Here is an 18,549-nt window from a genome sequence, read left to right as displayed (position 1 = left end):
ATGATCACGTCAAAGACCTCATGCATGAACATCTTAAACAACTCGTTTTGCAGTTGTACAGTTATTTTTTGCCATTCGAAAAACTGTATGCGTAGTCAATGAGGTTCCCTTTCCTGTTCCCAAACATTTCATTTGAGCAACATTGACAGTTACTTGATTTGTCCTGTCGTCAGTTTGAGTTTGACTATCATTTGAAAACGAATACCACCCGTGGATTTCTGGGTAATCGTGATGGAGGAGTACCGGCCCACATCCAATCGGGCCCTTTAACTACACGTCGCCATAACTTGCTCCTGCCATGCGGGCATTTTTTGGGTTTTTTGAGCGAACATTGTGTCGTCAAAGACTGAATGCTGAAAGAGATCAAAACGAGTAAAGTTATCTTCAGTTGGCCCTACCTTCGATAACCTTTGTGCTGTAAAACAATTACACCCATTCTATTGAGGTAAAAGTAATTTTTTAAACATTCTATTTTAGATCACTAATTTTACTGTCAACTTTTTTTTATTACATTGTTCTTTGAAAGGTTATGGTTTAATAATGCAACGATATTATAATGCACAGATTAGGTCTTTGATTAAGGTGTCGTGCGTGAAAAAATATTGTAAACCGTCGATCTGAAAGTGTTGTCTCTTACGAGTTGGTCTGATGTTGGCTCATTGGCTGCTAAAAAACTTAATTCGGTATTTATAATGCAAGCTCAGCTAACCAGTGCCTGAATTTATTGTTAATTTTAGAACATTTAAAATTTTCACTTGCATTTTTTACGATATACTGAATGCATGAAAATTGCAACACATGTAAAAAGTAAATATTCGATTGAATTACACATAACTTATTGAATTCATTCCTAATTTAATTTTGTTGTAAATATTGTTGAAATAAGTAAAATAAAATTGCAGTAAAATAAAAATCTAATTTTCATACATTTTTATATTAAAAGTGTGTTCTGAGAATTCCAAGTTTTCTACGGATTTTATAGTGTAATATGATCAACAAATATCAAATGATGCAATAACTGCAGCAAGTATAAAATATGGCCAGTGGGAATTCTGGAACAAAACCTAGTTGGTTGGGAGCATGCACTGATTACAGTGTGTTGCTACACCCACCGCAAGGCACCAAAACACTGGAAAAGTATGAGGTTTTTTACAGTGGCTGGAGTGCCAATCCTGCTACCAACCCCCACGTTTTCTTTGCAAATTGGAGGATCTGCTTGCATGGCTGGGTGCAGATTAACGTCATACCCAGGATGGAGCAATGGCAGGTTAAGGGCCTTGCTCAGGGGCCCGATGGACCTAGTGGTTAGATTTAAATAATAAGTGATGTCAGAAGCAATTAAGATGTAATTTTTGAGCATTAGTTGCTATAGTTAATTTATATCATATCATTATATCCTGCTTAATCCCGAGCAAGGTTCTGGAAGATAAAGCCCATCCCAGCAAGACAGAAAGAGTACATGTGTGCCAGTCCATTGCAGGGTGAACACACACACACACACACACACACTCACACACATACAAGGACCAGTTTATTGTCATAAGTCCTCCTAACCTGCATGTCTTTGGACTGTAGTAAAACTGAGGACAGAGAGGAACATGCAAACTGTATGCATGGAGGACTTAGGACGTGAATCTTGGTCTCCCTACTTCTCAAGGTGGGAGTGGTACCACTGCACCACTATGCCACCCTATTTACAGTAACTTATATTTTTCAGAAATAGCTGGTTTTACAATGCCAGCACTTAGGGCTTTGAAGTAATAGATTGAAGACATTAGATGACTTAGATTAAAGGAGTACTCCACCCAAAAATGATTCTTTTTTATATGTTGCTTACCCCATATATACTTTGTGGTAGTGGCATATAAAAAATTTTAACACTCATGTTTTCATGCAGAACAAAAGAAAACTGTTTATGATGTAATGGAACATATTGGTGACTAGTTCATGAAGAAAAGAAAAAAATTCTCATGTAACTTATTCCATTATTGTTCATATGCTGAAAAAGTGCAAAATGTGTGCATTTTTTGCTAAAATATTAATACTTATTTCTGATAAACTCAGTGTAGAAGAAGCATAGGAAAAGCACATTCCAGCAGCACAGTACTTTTGAATTGAAGATCCACCTCTCCTCCTCATTCATTGGTCAAGAATCCTGTTTTCAATTCAGATGCACTGCTTTGATGGGAATATACCTTTCCTGTTTATGTTTTTCAAGTGTTTTTTAAGTATTTGTAATATTTTAGCAAAACATACATGCATTTTGCACTTTCTGACAATGCAAATGGATATTAGACATAATAAATTATGCCACACAAGTTACATGAGAATTTTTTGTTAGTTTTTCTAAGGAAGTTTTTGCATTGTTTGCCGTTGTAACAAGGGTCCTGTTCATTTTGGGTCTGTTATGTCTTCACAAAAATGTGAGATTAAAATTTTTTGTTGGCCATCACTACAAACTACATGGTTTAAGTAACATATTAAAAAATTTTTTTTTGGGTGCAGTATTCCTTTAATTGTACATTATTAATTTATAGATTTCCTAAATATGTATTTCTTTGTCAGCAAGATTTCTTTTAAGATTGCTTTACCATATTCGCTAACATGTTCTTTATAAGAAGAGTTTAACAAACAATAAAAGATTGGACATGCATAATTATGAGGTGATACATTTTATCATCAAATTATATTAATAGATATGATGCATATTATCATCTCATATTAATATTCTAAACATATTTGTGCTGCTCTGTTTCTTCCACGTATCAGCTGTATACACTTTAGCAAGACTTTATGTGTGGTCAGTTAGAATCCATTTATCCTTAGTCTGTGGAGTCTTAATTTAAGCAAGAACTGTGGGTCCCATATTCTTTTCATCACTTTATCTTATTATACAGGAGATTGATTAATTGATTTATACCTTTTACTTACCTCTCCACATGCCTGAAACGTTTTGCACATTGAGACAGGCAGATCAATAGTACTGGTTTGAATGAGCCCTGGCACTTGATTATCTGATTACAGACACAGTATGTGCCATGCAATGTGTACTTTGTGCATATTGTATAAAGTTGTTTAATTAGCTGTACATAAATATAGTTATTTATGGCAAAGCATATGGGTTCCTTCATTCCACACTCTTTGTAAAAATAATGTGTATGGTGCTTTTGTACTTTTTTCTGTTGTTGTTATTTATTCCAGTTACATTTCATTTTAAAGTTGCATATGTATTGAATGCCTTCTTTTGCTAAACAACTCTATTTGAGGGAAGCTCACTGAGCTTGTTTATTTCAAATGAATTAATGCCCAGTGCACAGGCTCAAGACGTATTTAACAACGATAACTTACAGAAGTTCAAAGAGGCCTCATGTTAACTAAACAAATGACAACGCAATGACAATTTTATGAAGCCCTCTTGACTGCAATACTCCAGAAAATTGATGATTAATGCCTAGTATATGAAACATGGAAGGCTGATGCTTGATATCTGTCATTAACTCACAGAAGATAAAGAATAAAAGTTACTACACAACTTTAAAGACAACTTAAATGTGAACAGTGGAAGGAAAAATAAAAAATCAATACAATAACAAAAAATGGCCATGCACTTCATATAAAATTGATAGTGAGATATTATAAACTGCATAGTCAGCTATTTATCAAAAATAATAGGTGACACCTATTTTGTAGTACCTAAAAGGCAACCCCACTGTCTACAGTTTGACCCTTAGAAATAAGTTAATATGTTGGATCTATATAACAATTGTTATGGGCCACCCCTTGGTTTCTTATATTTGTGGAATAGACAGCAGGAGTAGGAATTTACACTTTGCTTACCCCCGTTCTGCTATTTGTGCATAACAAGCATTTATTTTGTTATGATAAATGCATGAATTTTAGTTTCTCACTGAAAATTTAACTATATTATTACTGTAGTGTTAGATTAACTGTTACATAAAACTTTGCTTACCTTTAGTTGTACTTGTATGCTGGTTAAGTTGAAACAGCTTTGAATATGAGGTCAATGGTATTGTTCAAATCACAGCAGTATTTCAATAACCTAGTGACAAGAAAACCAGTATTAGTTCTAATACTCTGTCTGTAAATTTACAAACATTCTGTAGATTATTCATATTTTTGGAGAAGTGGACAACAAAAGTATATCTCAGCAGAACCCTTTCTAAGGCAGCATTTTACCCTGAAATGTCAGTTAAACAGTTTAAAGGGTAAGACAAAAACAGATTGTAAACAGAATGCATCCCATGCTGGATTTAGATTTCTATACTCGAGCATTTTGCAGTGACAATGTTTACCAAGACACTCTTCATCCAGTTAATTGACATTTATGAGTTTCCAGTATTCCGCACAACATACACATAACTCAGTATGAACTATAAAGACATGTTTTTTAATTTTCTGAACACACTCTTTGTAGAAAAGATTGTTGGAGATACAAACTCTTTCCCACCAGAAACAATTGTTTCTGACAAGGTCAGGAACCAAAAGTGGACAAGATTCCAGTCCATTGCAGAGTATACAAAAACATATGCCTATACTCATTCACTGTTGGAGAGCTTTATTTTTACCAATTAATCTAAGAATACTAGATTGTAAAAAGAACTAGAGTTCACACAGAAAACACACAAATACAGTAAAAGTATGAAAAAGAGACATACAGTAGAATGTGCACCAGCTGGAAACTGAACCAACTTCAGAGTAATAATGCTAGCCTCTAGAAACTCAAATTATTGTTAGACAAGCTACTGTAGAAAAAGTTTCCATCAAATTTTGAGAAAAAAATACTAATCTGTATTAACAGTATAAATAAAGTTTAATTCCGAATTTAATTTCATCAAGGCAGTCAGATATTTGACACAGTCCTTGCAAAGGTATTTATCATTTCATAATTGCATCCATGAGTATAGCCTATTAAACAAATTTGTTTATAAAGTTTGATTTCTGCAGATTGTAAATGTCAGGGTTTCGACTCTGGCATTTTATAGGAAGTACTGATGACTTATAAAAAGTCTGAAAACCTCTGGGAAGGTTGAAGCATGTGTTTATTACAGTGCATTGCTGCACGACCACCACACGACAAACCACCCAGATTGGGACCCAGGTGCATCCATGCATATCCTGGAATTGAAAAAATAAAACAACAATTCACATGAGAGTATAATTCAGAATCTTATGTTAATGAGTTTCTTGTGAGTGTCATTCAGATCTGGTTTAACTTTATGTATTGGAATTGTGGAATAAAGGTAAATCATAATACACAACAAGATAGTTAGATTTTTAATCAGTTAAGAATTTCTAAGCATACTAATTTTTTCATGGAGTTCATTGGGTACACCAAAATGCTGAATGGGAAGTATGTGGGCAGTTATGACATTTTTGTGTTACTTTCTTGACTTACTATTTTAATGATTTGAAATGAGAAATTTTGTTACACTTAAACTTAAATTCAGTAAGTAATCATTTTGTCTCAAGCACTCAATTTAAGCACTGTATACTGTAATATATTATAAAATATATCTCTTGCAATTTCAGTAGCTGTTTTATTCAAAATTGGTTTGATTGGGAATTTTCTGCTTCTTCAATGTTACATATTGCAGCAGAATTTAAATATGTTCATAAGATATATAAATATTTCTTGAAATTAAATTTATGATTTTTGTGCATGTATTTACATACACACATATTTATGTTAAAAGGTGATTTTTAGCCAGGATTAGTGGCCAGTATTTGCCCACAAGACATGCCTAGATGTTTTTGTTTTCAGATGCTTTTGCTTTTATAAGCACTGAAGGCTTTAATAAGTTGCAGCAAGATACTGCAAGACTTCAAAATGGTTATAGTGTATCCAGTCATTCATTTTATAAACAAGGGCCTAAGTGATGTGTGGCACCAAGTGCTATCTAAAGTACTTCCATACTAACCACTCTTTCTTAATCAGATTTATTGGTTTTATAAATTGAACTAAACTAAATAAATTGCAGACCAGTTAGAAGCAACATGCACTCAACTCGTATCTGATATCCCCCTTTACCAATTGCGCCTCGCCTGTGGAACTCTTTACCTCATCATATAAAGGAGTCGTCTACAACTGAACTGTTCAAAACAAGACTAAAGACACATTTCTATTCACTTGCATTCCGTGACCTTCAGTAATACTGATGGTTTCCTCTTTGTGATTATATAACATTACTTCTATTTTTATGTATATAACATTACTTCTATTTATTATGTATTTTATTTTATGTTCATATATTTTATTTCTATTTATGTTTTATGTTAATTTGTTTTGTTTTTCTTTTATTCTATTATTGTAAAGCACTTTGGCCACAGCATTACTATGTTGTTTTAAATGTGCTATATAAATAAATTGACATTGACATTGACATATATCCAGAGTGCCAAAATGAGGGGATTTAAAGTGAAGTAAACTGTTTTATAGATGCTTGGGAATTCTAAACGTTTGCAGAGATTCAGCATGCATAATTAATTATTAAAAGCATTAATGAACATCTGTCATAGTCTAAAGAAGTTTTCAAAAGTTCCTCATAAACTGAATTTGCCTTTTTCTTATTTAAAGGAAAGTAGAACATTTTTTCATATGTGTTATGGTATTGTTTTCTGACTCTTCTTATTGGCTACCTTCTAGAACTATAGTGTAAGTTGTCTCTATATTGTTCATTAAGCAGCAAAATTCCATCCAAGTGTTACTTCAGGGTTGTTTGGGTGTTAGGGAGTACTCAATAGGGAGTACTCAATATTTAAAAATGTCTGAAAGGTAAACCAAACTTTTATTCCAGCAAGTATTAGAATGGATCAGCATTTTGGATAATGTAAGCCTAGACAAATACATCATGTTTTTATTTTCCTAGCTGTGCAAAATTCTTTTATATACTGCACAAACTTAAGTTAATCCAGCAATACTTGCCCAAAATACTAAAAACAAAGTGTGACCCTTATTGCATTCATCCAGTACATGCTTTTATCCCCCACAGCCAGGGAGAGTGGTTGTTCTTACTATTGTTAATCAAATCATTTTCTGTAAATACAGTAATTTTATATATTATGATAAAATAAATTAACTGATCAACATAGTTTGTGTTTTGGATTGGGACACCAGTTCTATTTTGACAAATGTATACTTAACATATAAGAAGCTATGTGATAATTTAACAGCCAAGAACAATACTCTACCTAAACATTTGCTCGGATTCATAATATTATGCAGAAAATTTTATGTTATTTTCATTTGGAAAAAAAAAACACATCCATAGAAAACCACTCTGAAATCTGGATTTGTCATATTACTGCTAATTGGTATAACTTCTATCCTGAGAACATTGTAGACACTTTGGAAGTTTTACTTCAGCATATTACATTATCCAATCAGATAATGACACACCAGCTCCAAAGTAAAGAAGGACTTTAAAAAGGGGTAACAAGTGCATCATTCCAGAACATCTGAAATTTAAAATAAGCAGCAATAACTATTTAATTTACTGTACAGTGTCATCTTCAGCTTTCAAGTATTTCTGACAGTATGCCAAGGAATACATTTAAATCATACTTTTACATTGTATCAAACTAGTCACATATATCAAAGTATTATGTTTTTACAAAATGCATAAACTTTAAATTTAAAATAAAACATAAATGTTTTCCAAAACAAGGCAGACTTCAAAAGTGCACACAGTTCAAGTTCAAATAGTTTAAACAAAAGATTTAATAGATTTGCTTGTCTTAACACATTTAAAAGGTAGAGCTAAAATCACAATGTTTTCTAAATAGAGAAGTTCAGGGGTTGAGCCTGCATTATTAAAATGTAGTGCAGCAAGGTGTATGTTGTTGGGTAGCTCATCTGTACTTAGTACTCAACAATCACCTGTGGATCTAAATTAGAGCCACACCAAACAGAAATGTCTCTGCTTTCAAAAAAACTATTTAGGTGACAGTTGATGATCAGCAAATAAGAGGGTGGTGGGACAAGCAGGCACTTGGTGTGCAATGGTGTAGGTGGCAACATCCTGAAGATTTAAAGTAGAAATAGCTTACACCACATCAGAAATTTTAGATTGACAACACAAGATGAGAGGTTTGGTGGAATGTCCCACTTTAAATTATTGTGAGTGAGATCTGACTTGTTAACTGTCACAACATACTAAGCATTTGGAAAGGATGATTATACCTTTTTTGCTAACTCAGTTTCTCTTTTTTAATGCATGGCACAACACTGTTCTCTGGCATTGTGGAATGTAGTGGAGAGTATGTAATACAGGGTGGCCCATGAAAAAGTAGCCCGCCTTCCTGCCAGAGTGGCGCGCCGAGTGAATCCTTCCCCGTAGCACCTTGTCAACCCAACCCTTCCACCGAGTTTATTGAGGGACGCCGCGTTGGCGGCTTGCGTCACGCTTCCCCGCTCCCAGGTCCTGTTAGTCTGGGGAAACGGCGACAAAGGAGGCATCATATTGCCGGGTTGAAGGAACAGTAGAGGTGCGAACGTGAGTACGAGCGGAGCGACATGTATCCCATTCCACAAAGAATCGCGATAGTGGAGGCGTACGTTCTCACGGGTTCCATTAAGGAAACACGGGACATTTTTGCTGCAAAGTTTCCTGCCGCTGGTGTCCCAGCAAAGCGCGTCATACAGAAGTTATTTCTTTCTTTACGGAAGGCCGCCAGTAATACTATAGTAACGTGGGCTAGTTTTTCGTGGGCCACCCTGTATTTAAAACTTAGTTTACTTTGCAAAGACCAAATGAGTTTGAGTATTTAATTGAGGCAACATAATCCAGATGTATTTACTTTACAGTGCCATGCAGTTTAAGATGGGGTGTGTGTGTGTTTGGGGGGGTATGGGGGTGATTTGCTTGCTGTAATTTTTAGATATGAGGTAAACATCAAAATAATCCCAATTGAATGTCTGGCTCTAAAACTCTGGTCCTAACTTACTTATTGTTTTCTATCATCCTCCAAAATACAGTGGGTGCTTTTTATCTGATTTGACTGAATTACTAACTCATTAAAGTTGTCTTTCCCAGACAGTTATACTTGTAGGTGACTACTGAACTGTTTTTATTGGATACAACATGTTGATTTTCGTAGCCACTCTAGTGGTCACATATTGGTCTGTACATCTGGATAATCAGTTGCTCCTTCTAATCTGCCTCTGGATCATCTGTGTCCATTTTAATTTGTTGTCACAACTTCAGTTAGTTCAGAACTCTGCTGCAAGAGTACTACACAGACTCACAAATGCAAGCACATAACACCCATCCTGTGGCTCCTTCACTGGCTCCCTGTTTCTTACAGGATAGAGTATAATCAATATTAGCGCCTAGTCTTCTGAAAACTCTAGACAATGTAGATCTGTTTTATGTGGCAAAGCTACGGGGAATAATACATCCAGCTTCTGAACCACCTTATTTCATTACAGTATATTGTTGTGGAAGAGTTATAGTCAAACCCCACAATATTTAACACAAAGGAGAAACTACTCCTGAATGTGACTTCAGTGGAAAATATTTAATGAAAAATATTATTACTAATAAATGAATATATGCAACACTTAATATTATAGATACTTAAATAATTAAAAAATTATACTTAATATCATAATAATGATACATTTTATTTATATAGCTCCTAAAGTGCATAATATGTCATTCGGTTTCATTAAAACATTTTAATATAATTGCTTATTGTTTATTTTCAATTAGTGATATAGTTGGATTATGCTTATTGAGAAACGTATGAAATTAACTTGCAAAATATTACATTTGATCAAGTAAAAGAGAACTGTATTAACTAAACCTATTAGGACCTATTTTTATTTATTTTATGAAGTATTTACTTACTTACAGTTAGGTCCTTAAATATTTGGACAGAGACAACTTTTTTCTAATTTTGGTTCTGTACATTACCACAATGAATTTTAAAAGAAACAACTCAGATGCAGTTGAAGTGCAGACTTTCAGCTTTAATTCAGTGGGGTGAACAAAACGATTGCATAAAAATGTGAGGCAACTAAAGCATTTTTTTAATACAATCCCTTCATTTCAGGAGCTCAAAAGTAATTGGACAATTGACTCAAAGGCTATTTCATGGGCAGGTGTGGGCAAGTCCGTCGTTATGTCATTATCAATTAAACAGATAAAAGGCCTGAAGTTGATTTGAGGTGTGGTGCTTGCATGTGGAAGATTTTGCTGTGAACAGACAACATGTGTTCAAAGGAGCTCTCCATGCAGGTGAAAGAAGCTACCCTTAAGCTGTGAAAACAGAAAAAACCCATCCGAGAAATTGCCACAATATTACGAGTGGCAAAATCTACAGTTTGGTACATCCTGAGAAAGAAAGCAAGCACTGGTGAACTCAGCAACACAAAAAGACCTGGACGTCCACGGAAGACAACAGTGGTGGATGATCGCAGAATCATTTCCATGGTGAAGAGAAACCCCTTCACAACAGCCAACCAAGTGAACAACACTCTCCAGTAAATACAGAGGGTGCACTGCAAGGTGCAAGCCACTCATAAGCCTCAAGAATAGAAAGGCTAGATTGGACTTTGCTAAAGAACATCTAAAAAAGCCAGCACAGTTCTGGAAAAACATTCTTTGGACAGATGAAACCAAGATCAACCTCTACCAGAATGATGGCAAGAAAAAAGTATGGAGAAGGTGTGGAACAGCTCATTATCCAAAGCATACCACATCATCTGTAAAACATGGTGGAGGCAGTGTGATGGCTTGGGCGTGCATGGCTGCCTGTGGCACTGGGACACTAGTGTTTATTGATGATGTGACACAGGACAGAAGCAGCCGAATGAATTCTGAGGTGTTCAGAGACATACTGTCTGCTCAAATCCAGCTAAATGCAGTCAAATCGATTGGGCAACGTTTCATGATACAGATGGACAATGACCCAAAACATACAGCCAAAGCAACTCAGGAGTTTATTAAAGCAAAGAAGTGGAAAATTCTTGAATGGCCAAGTCAGTCACCTGATCTTAACCCAATTGAGCATGCATTTCACTTGTTGAAGACTAAACTTCAGACATAAAGGCCCACAAACAAACAGCAACTGAAAGCCGCTGCAGTAAAGGCCTGACAGAGCATTAAAAAGGAGAAAACCCAACATCTGGTGATGTCCATGAGTTCAAGACTTCAGGCTGTCATTGCCAGCAAAGGGTTTTCAACCAAGTATTAGAAATGAACATTTTATTTCCAGTTATTTAATTTGTCCAATTACTTTTGAGCCCCTGAAATGAAAGGATTGTGTTAAAAAATGCTTTAGTTGCCTCACATTTTTATGCAATCGTTTTGTTCACCCCACTGAATTAAAGCTGAAAGTCTGCACTTCAACTGCATCTGAGTTGTTTCATTTAAAATTCATTGTGGTAATGTACAGAACCAAAATTAGAAAAAAAGTTGTCTCTGTCCAAATATTTATGGACCTGACTGTATGTTTAGTATGTAACCTTGTGTGAGATTTGTTTATTTTGTTTTTAATGGTATGCGAAGAACAGCCAGCCCGTCTTCTTTTTACGTGTTAAAACAATTCTACCCTATTGTACCATACCATATTGACACCAATTCAGTTTATAAAGCCACATAGTAACATTTTTGAAAAATGGTGAGCAGAACCTTAATTCAAATAACTTAGCTTATTTAATAAATAAATTAATCCAAATTATATTGTCATACTATACTACCATACTAATACTGTTGTATTAAACCTTAAAATGTGTTTTTCAGTTTATACATATTACAGCTGATTGACATCATTTATGCTTGTTCCTGCTTTGCTCCTACAACTAATAGGATTGGTGCCAACCTCTTCCACCCCTAACAAGAATAAAGCATGTTTAGAACAAGGTTTGAATTACTGAAATTGCTACTCAGCCAGCCCTGCATTCCCTTTTTCTCCACTAACTGAGCATTTTCTAAGCTAAATGAATGTAAATATCGTCCATTAATCTTTAAAATTATTTCTTTAGGAATAATTAATGCTAGTGGATTAAATTGAGAAAGCCATGTATTGTAGAGACCAGCCTAAACATAATTTCTAGAATATATTGACCATCAGTGATAACAAGATGCTGATTGGTAATTTGTATATTATCATTGTCTTGCTTAAAAATAAATCATCTCAAATTTGTAAAAACACCCTGAAAGAGTTATTTTGAAAACTCACCACTATATGATGCCAAGAAGTCATGTTGAGCCACTATACCTACATCTATATGTGTAGTTCAGTACAGTGAATCAAAAAGAAACATGAGTTCAGCAAGTCAAGTCAAGTGTCTTTTTGTTGTCATCTCATCAAGTACAAAGTACAGGATGGCACAAAATGTATGTGCCTTCAGGACCACAGAACATATATGACAAAAATAGGCATACAACATATAATACAATTCATTATGTAGTGCAATAGACAAGACACTGGGCAGTAAATCAATATGTACACACGGCAACATAAACCACAATTTAAGCAACTGACAATAGCAGAAACAGCAATATAGCAGTTAATACAGTGCTCTTTAAATGCAGCATAGTGAGTTTGGAAGGCTATGGAAGAAGATGATCCGCTGTGGCAACATCTAATGGGAGCAGCCAAAAGAAGAAGATAGTGAGTTTGGAAGGCATGATTCATTTAAACACTAAGCTCAATTCTTTTTTTTTTTTTTACACCTTGGAGTGCTACAGTGTAGAACATGTGCCAGAAATGCAATGCACTCCAATAATGGGATTTTTTTAAAAAGTAAATTTATTTCTACTCACTATCCTATATATAGGCTTGGGCAAAATTAGGTTTACAGTTGTGAGTACGCGAAGCTGTCAATTTGAGCACTTAAGAGATTGTATCAAAGTGCACTGTGCAATTGTGACATTCTTTTGATTTAATAAAGTTAAAAAAGCTGTTGAGTTAATAAATCTACTGTAATAATCATAACCTGCATGTCTTTGTCCATACGAACAACTATAAATCTAATTTTGCCCACACCTGTATTTTTAGTAATGTGATAATGTTTTATTGAAACCGTTGTATAAATTCTTCCCAAAACTCAGTTGGGTACATTTAATCTGTATTTTTTGTAAAAGTGTAAATAGTCTTTTTTTTAGAATGCTAGACAGTGCTTAAAAAATGAACACATCAAGTAACTAAAGGCACATTTAGCAAAAGAATGATGCACTTTTGTTACCTTGTAGCTATAATGCTTTATAAAGTAGTCATGCAGAGGTATTGCGTTTCTCTTTTGGTTTTGTTCCAAAAATAATACAAGTGCAAATATGAGATTAATATAGAGCAAGCACCAGATGAATTACACACATGCTATGCTACTGTTTCAGCTTCTGTACATTCTGACATTTAAACATATGAATATGTAAGTAATATCTAAGGTGGTGAAATGAAAATTTGAATAAAAACAATAAGTGTAAAAGATCAGTAAAGTGTTAAAATGAATTTTGTTCTTATTATAATTGAATGTGCTGTCAGTGTAGTCTTAGTGAGGACAACAGAGGGTATTTATTCATTTTCTGAACCTGCTTATTCCAATGCATGGTCTAAAGACTATTCCCACAGTATCTGATAAGGAAGGCAGGGCTTTGTTCTTATTTTATTTTTTCTTTGCTTTAGCTGATTCTTGCACAGTATATGAAACACACCCTGTGTCATGGTCATGAATTGGTTTTATCCCATGTCCCTGGTAGATAACTGCATAAGGCACCATTCTGAAAAATTCATTTAAGTTGTTTAATGTGACTTTGTTCTGGCCAATACTTGTTTTTGTGCAAAAAAGTACTAACAAGTGAACTGGACCCTAGATGAAGTACAATCTGTAAATTTGCTTTTGAGATGATGACAGTGTTGAATATGCGTAGTGAGTTTCAAGAAAGTATGTAACAAGATATCAAAGGGCAAGAAAAGATTTTTTATTAGCATGAAACAAACTGTATAAAAACCAGTGTAAAGAAGCAAGGAACATACAGTATACCATAATGTGTTCCAGTCAATATTGGTGTCTGTTCCTTTTTCCTGGCAGATTAATTTATATAACTATTTCATTAAGAATTATTTATTAATTATTAATTTTTTTATTTACATATGCATTATAGTAACGAGCTGGCATTTATCCAATGTACAATGTAAAGACTGTTGTATAGCAGACAATATGCCTTGCTTTAAATGCTTTCAGTTAGATCAGAAATGTCCAACTATACATTACCCAGAAACACTGTACATGAAAATATATTTCTGCAGTAAATGTCTTGATCTCAGTGACTCAATAACAATAATATGTGACACATATTAAATATATTAAACATATATTAAACATCTTTAATTTTGCATCAGGACACCAGCTAGTTTAATTCTCTGAAAATGTACTAAACCAGGGGTGTCAAACTCCGGGCCAGGAGGACCACAGTGGCTGCTGGGTTTCATTCTAACCTTTTTCCTAATCAGTGACCAGTTTTCACTGCTAATTAACTTAGTTTCCCTTCATTTTAATAGCTTTGTTTTTAAGGATTAAGTCCCCTGAATTGATTCTTTTCTTCATTAAATTGCAGCCAAACAGAAATGAGATGTGAAACGAGCCAACAGATGACCATCTAAACTGGGGCTTCAAAGTCCAATCAATTTCACTCCAACCAATTTTTTAATGAGAAGCTGATCCTTGCTGTTAATTAAACTTGTTATTTAATTCCATGGCCTGTTGCTGCTCTCATTCTGTCACAGAAGACATTTCCAAAACTGTTGATTTTTCTGTTTTTTCTAAGACCACCGTCCAAATGTTTGGGTGACCTGAGAGATCAGCCGTACTGAGACCTTCACCTTTCTTTTTTTTCAGATATTGTGTGATGGGCATAGGTGAGCTGGTCATGTGGTGGCTTGTTTTGTGTCTCATTAATTAAGGAAAAAGAGAGAAACAAGGGGCTGAGTCAAGTCAATTAAAACTAAAAAAATAGTTAATTAGCAGCAAAAACTGGTCACTAATAAAGAAGATGTTTAGAATGAAAACTTGCAGCCCCTGTAGCCCTTCAGGACCGGAATTTGACACTCATGTGCTAAACGGAACCATTGATTAGTAATATCTTATATTTTTAAAATTATTTCAGTAACTTCTAAGGAATAACATTGATTGCATCTCTCTGTGTACTTTCTGACTTTGCTATGTCTATTATAGGCTCATTTGCAGCTTGATACTATACTGACAACATCTAGTACAACCCAGTAACCAGGGCATGATTCCACACTTATTGGCACAGGCACAATTTAGAGTTGACAGATAACCCAACATTAATGTCTTTGAATGAAGTAGTGATTTGGAGTAAAAATCCACATCCAAATGGAAAGAATGTACAAGCACCATTCAGACAGTGACTAGATTAAAATCAAACCTAGAGCTTCAAGGCATTAGTGCTAACTTATGTGAAACCTGTAATGCTCCACTCATTAACACAATGTAAATAAAATGTAGTTTAGTTTGAGTGTTGGATTAGAGCAAGCAAAAATGCTATAGCCAATAAATCAGTCTTTATGGATAGTTCACAGAATGCTACTAACCAACTAAAAACAATATCACAATTCATTTCATAAGAATTAAAGTCTTGATCTAGTGATCAAGAAAAAATTATGTTTTAAGGATTCTAGAGTACTTTTTAATGGCAAAGTTTAAGAAACAGGATGCTAGAACAACTGTTTTAAATTCAATGTCAAAATTCCGAAAGCCTAACAGTACCAGCTTTTTTACATATTGGTAGAACCAAGTGAAAGTATTTACTACACTCATTTGTGATCACAAGTACACAAATTACTTTGGAAGGCAAAATAATATTTAAGAAAAATGTGTGTAAAATCTGTATATAAAAATGGATCACAGTGGTGTTGATACAGCACGGCATCCACACATGTCAAAAAGAAAAACAGAAAAAGTCATGTCTGGAAATGCTATGTGTTTGAACCACAACAATTTCACAGTGTGATTGTGGAAATTGTGCTTATTATTGAAAAAAAAAAAAAAAAAAATTCCAAAACACGCATGCACACAGCTCCACATCACCTTTTGCCAAGCAGTATCATAAAGCAGTACCATACTCAAAAAACAGTGGATACTGTCATTTGAAAATGTACAAATTCACTTATTACACAGATAAACAGGTTTTATCACCAGGTTTTATGACCTTATCAGGTAATATTTTTACAGCCGAAGTCTGGCGGCTTAGCAACTCTTAGTATATCAAAAATTAACTAGAAGCTAAAACTAAGGAAGAGTGAACTGAAGTAATGTTTAGTTTCATCACCACTTTAATAAACAGATGTATAGTACTGTATGCATAGTGAAAAATGATCCATAATCCATCTGTCCAAATTTATTATATAGTGGCTACCAACTCCGCCGTCCCAACCAACCTTTCTGCAACACTATTCTGAGTTACAATTTTTAGAATCATGATTTAGTTAATCATTTATTTAATTATAACAAAAATCCAGTGTGAAAACACAGTTGTACACATGCTTCTATTGTATTAATACATAAAGAATAGAAACGTAATTATTCTGGTAACTATTTAAATTTTTTGATTTTAAAGTGGCACCAGTGGCTGCAGTAATTTAGAATAACTCTCTTAATACCTTTGTATATTGCAATTTATTCTCATTCATCTTTTCAAAATTTCACATTTTTCTAACATTGGATACAGACCATTGATGAACAGCAATGAAAAATTCCTTTTTTATATTCTTGTTTGAATTTCAGTCTGGGATTTACTTTGGTCACTCCAGAATTTCTCTCTGCATTTTCAGGGACTGTAGTGTGCTTTAGGCTGTGTTTTTGGGTCATTGGCCTGGTGGAAGTCTTCAGCTGTATTTTGCTTCTGTAGTTTTTCTGTGTCTTTTTATATCCAGTTTCTATGGCATTTTCACAAGTCTTTGATAGATAGATACTTTATTAATCCCAAGGGGAGATTCACAAAATTTCAGAATCAAAAATTTCAAAATCACAAAATTCACAAAAGAAAATTTCATCCCCATAACATGATACTCCTATCACCAAGCTTCAAAATAGTTCTAGTATGTTTAGGATGATATGTGTTTATATTTTGAAGCTTGAACTAAGGCTTAGTTTTAAGCTCAGCAAGTTCAGGTAGGTTTTATTCAAGCCTCCCATGTCTCTTGGCAAACTGCCTAATGACTGTATTCAAACGTCACTTTCAATGCATCTATATATATAATTCACTAAGTCCATGGCAAGCAAGACGCACGCAAGACAGCCACGCCCGCCAACTCACAGAGCCTCGCCCAACAACAATTCACTAAACAGCCGACCATGGCACGAGAGCGAAAGCATTTGCCAAGAATGTGTTCATTAATCAAGAACGAAAGTTGGAGGTTCGAAGAAGATCACATACCGTCGTAGTTCCGACCATACACGATGCCGACTGGCGATCCAGCGGCGTTATTCCCATGATCCGCCGGGCAGCCAACTGGGTAACCAAAGTCTTTGGGTTCTGGGGGGAGTATGGTTGCAAAGCTGAAACTGAAAGGAATTGACGGAAGGGCACTACCAGGTGTAGAGCCTTTGGCTTAATTGGACTCAACACGGGAAACCTCACCTGGCCCGAACGTGGCACACAGGTGCATGCAACTGAGGCGGTATGTGGAAAATGAACAGTCAACGTGACTCACAAGTGCATGTGGACTGTACACAGACAAAAGCAATTCAGGTGAGGAGTTGGGCGCGGACACATGAGCAGGCAGTAGACTGTAGACTGTATTATGTAGACTGTATTAGCACGTCAGTGGTAATACAAAAGTATGAAGTTTCAGTGCATCTGTTTTGGGCTATTTAGTCCCTGTATTTGTAAAGCAAGAGACCATTTGAGGTGGGCATTAGATTCTTCCAAGGAATGTGTTGTCTCATCTGTTGTTCATACTTATGATTTGCAGGATATCAAGGCACAGCCTAGATTTGGAGGTTATACAGTCTGAGAAATTATGTGCTGTGCACACCGTCATGGTTCATAGCTCAGTGTGATGTAATAGGGATGGGAAGCGGCATCCAAGTGTGAGGTCATGGTCTAAAAAGAGTAGCTTGTTCCCTGCAGGTATCAGTTTGTGTAAGGGCACAACTGATGCACAAAATGGAGATGTTCAGGTACCTTAGGGTTATGTTCATGAATGAGGGTAGAGGTGACTGTGAGACAAACCATGAGATTGATACTGTGGCAGCAGGTTTACAAATGCTGCTGTGAACTGGGCTGGTGAAGCAGGGGCTAAGTTTGAAGAAAAAGCTGTTGATTTCCAACTCTGCATTCCCACCCTCACATACGGTTGCAAGCTGTGTGGAGAGGGTGCAAGAAAGAGATGAGTACAAGTGGTTGAAATTAATTTCTTGTGAAGGGTTTTTGGGACTCAATTTCTGGGTAAGAAGGCTCAACACTACCGTACTGTTTCCCGGTATCGAGAGAAGTAAGTGGAGGTGCTTATATTATTTATTTAAGATGCCTCCTGAGTGTCCCAGGCCAGACCCACTTG

At 35.2% G+C, this 18,549-nt stretch overlaps 1 long non-coding RNA gene across 3 annotated transcripts in view; it reads right to left on the bottom strand.

The window, feature by feature from the left end:
- LOC114654236 (uncharacterized) overlaps positions 1 to 18,549 on the bottom strand; it is a 99,991-nt gene that overhangs the window by 54,133 nt on the left and 27,309 nt on the right. For all 3 annotated transcript variants that reach the window (XR_007935537.1, XR_003716674.2, XR_007935538.1), the window contains exon 3: positions 3,971 to 4,060. This is a non-coding gene — a long non-coding RNA (uncharacterized LOC114654236). The remainder of the gene's footprint in view (positions 1 to 3,970; positions 4,061 to 18,549) is intronic.

This window comes from Erpetoichthys calabaricus, chromosome 1 (genome assembly GCF_900747795.2).
Source record: "Erpetoichthys calabaricus chromosome 1, fErpCal1.3, whole genome shotgun sequence".
NCBI classification, from domain to species: domain Eukaryota; kingdom Metazoa; phylum Chordata; class Cladistia; order Polypteriformes; family Polypteridae; genus Erpetoichthys; species Erpetoichthys calabaricus.
The sequence above is the reverse complement of the archived record's forward strand: the minus strand, read 5'-3'. Positions and strand labels throughout refer to the sequence as shown.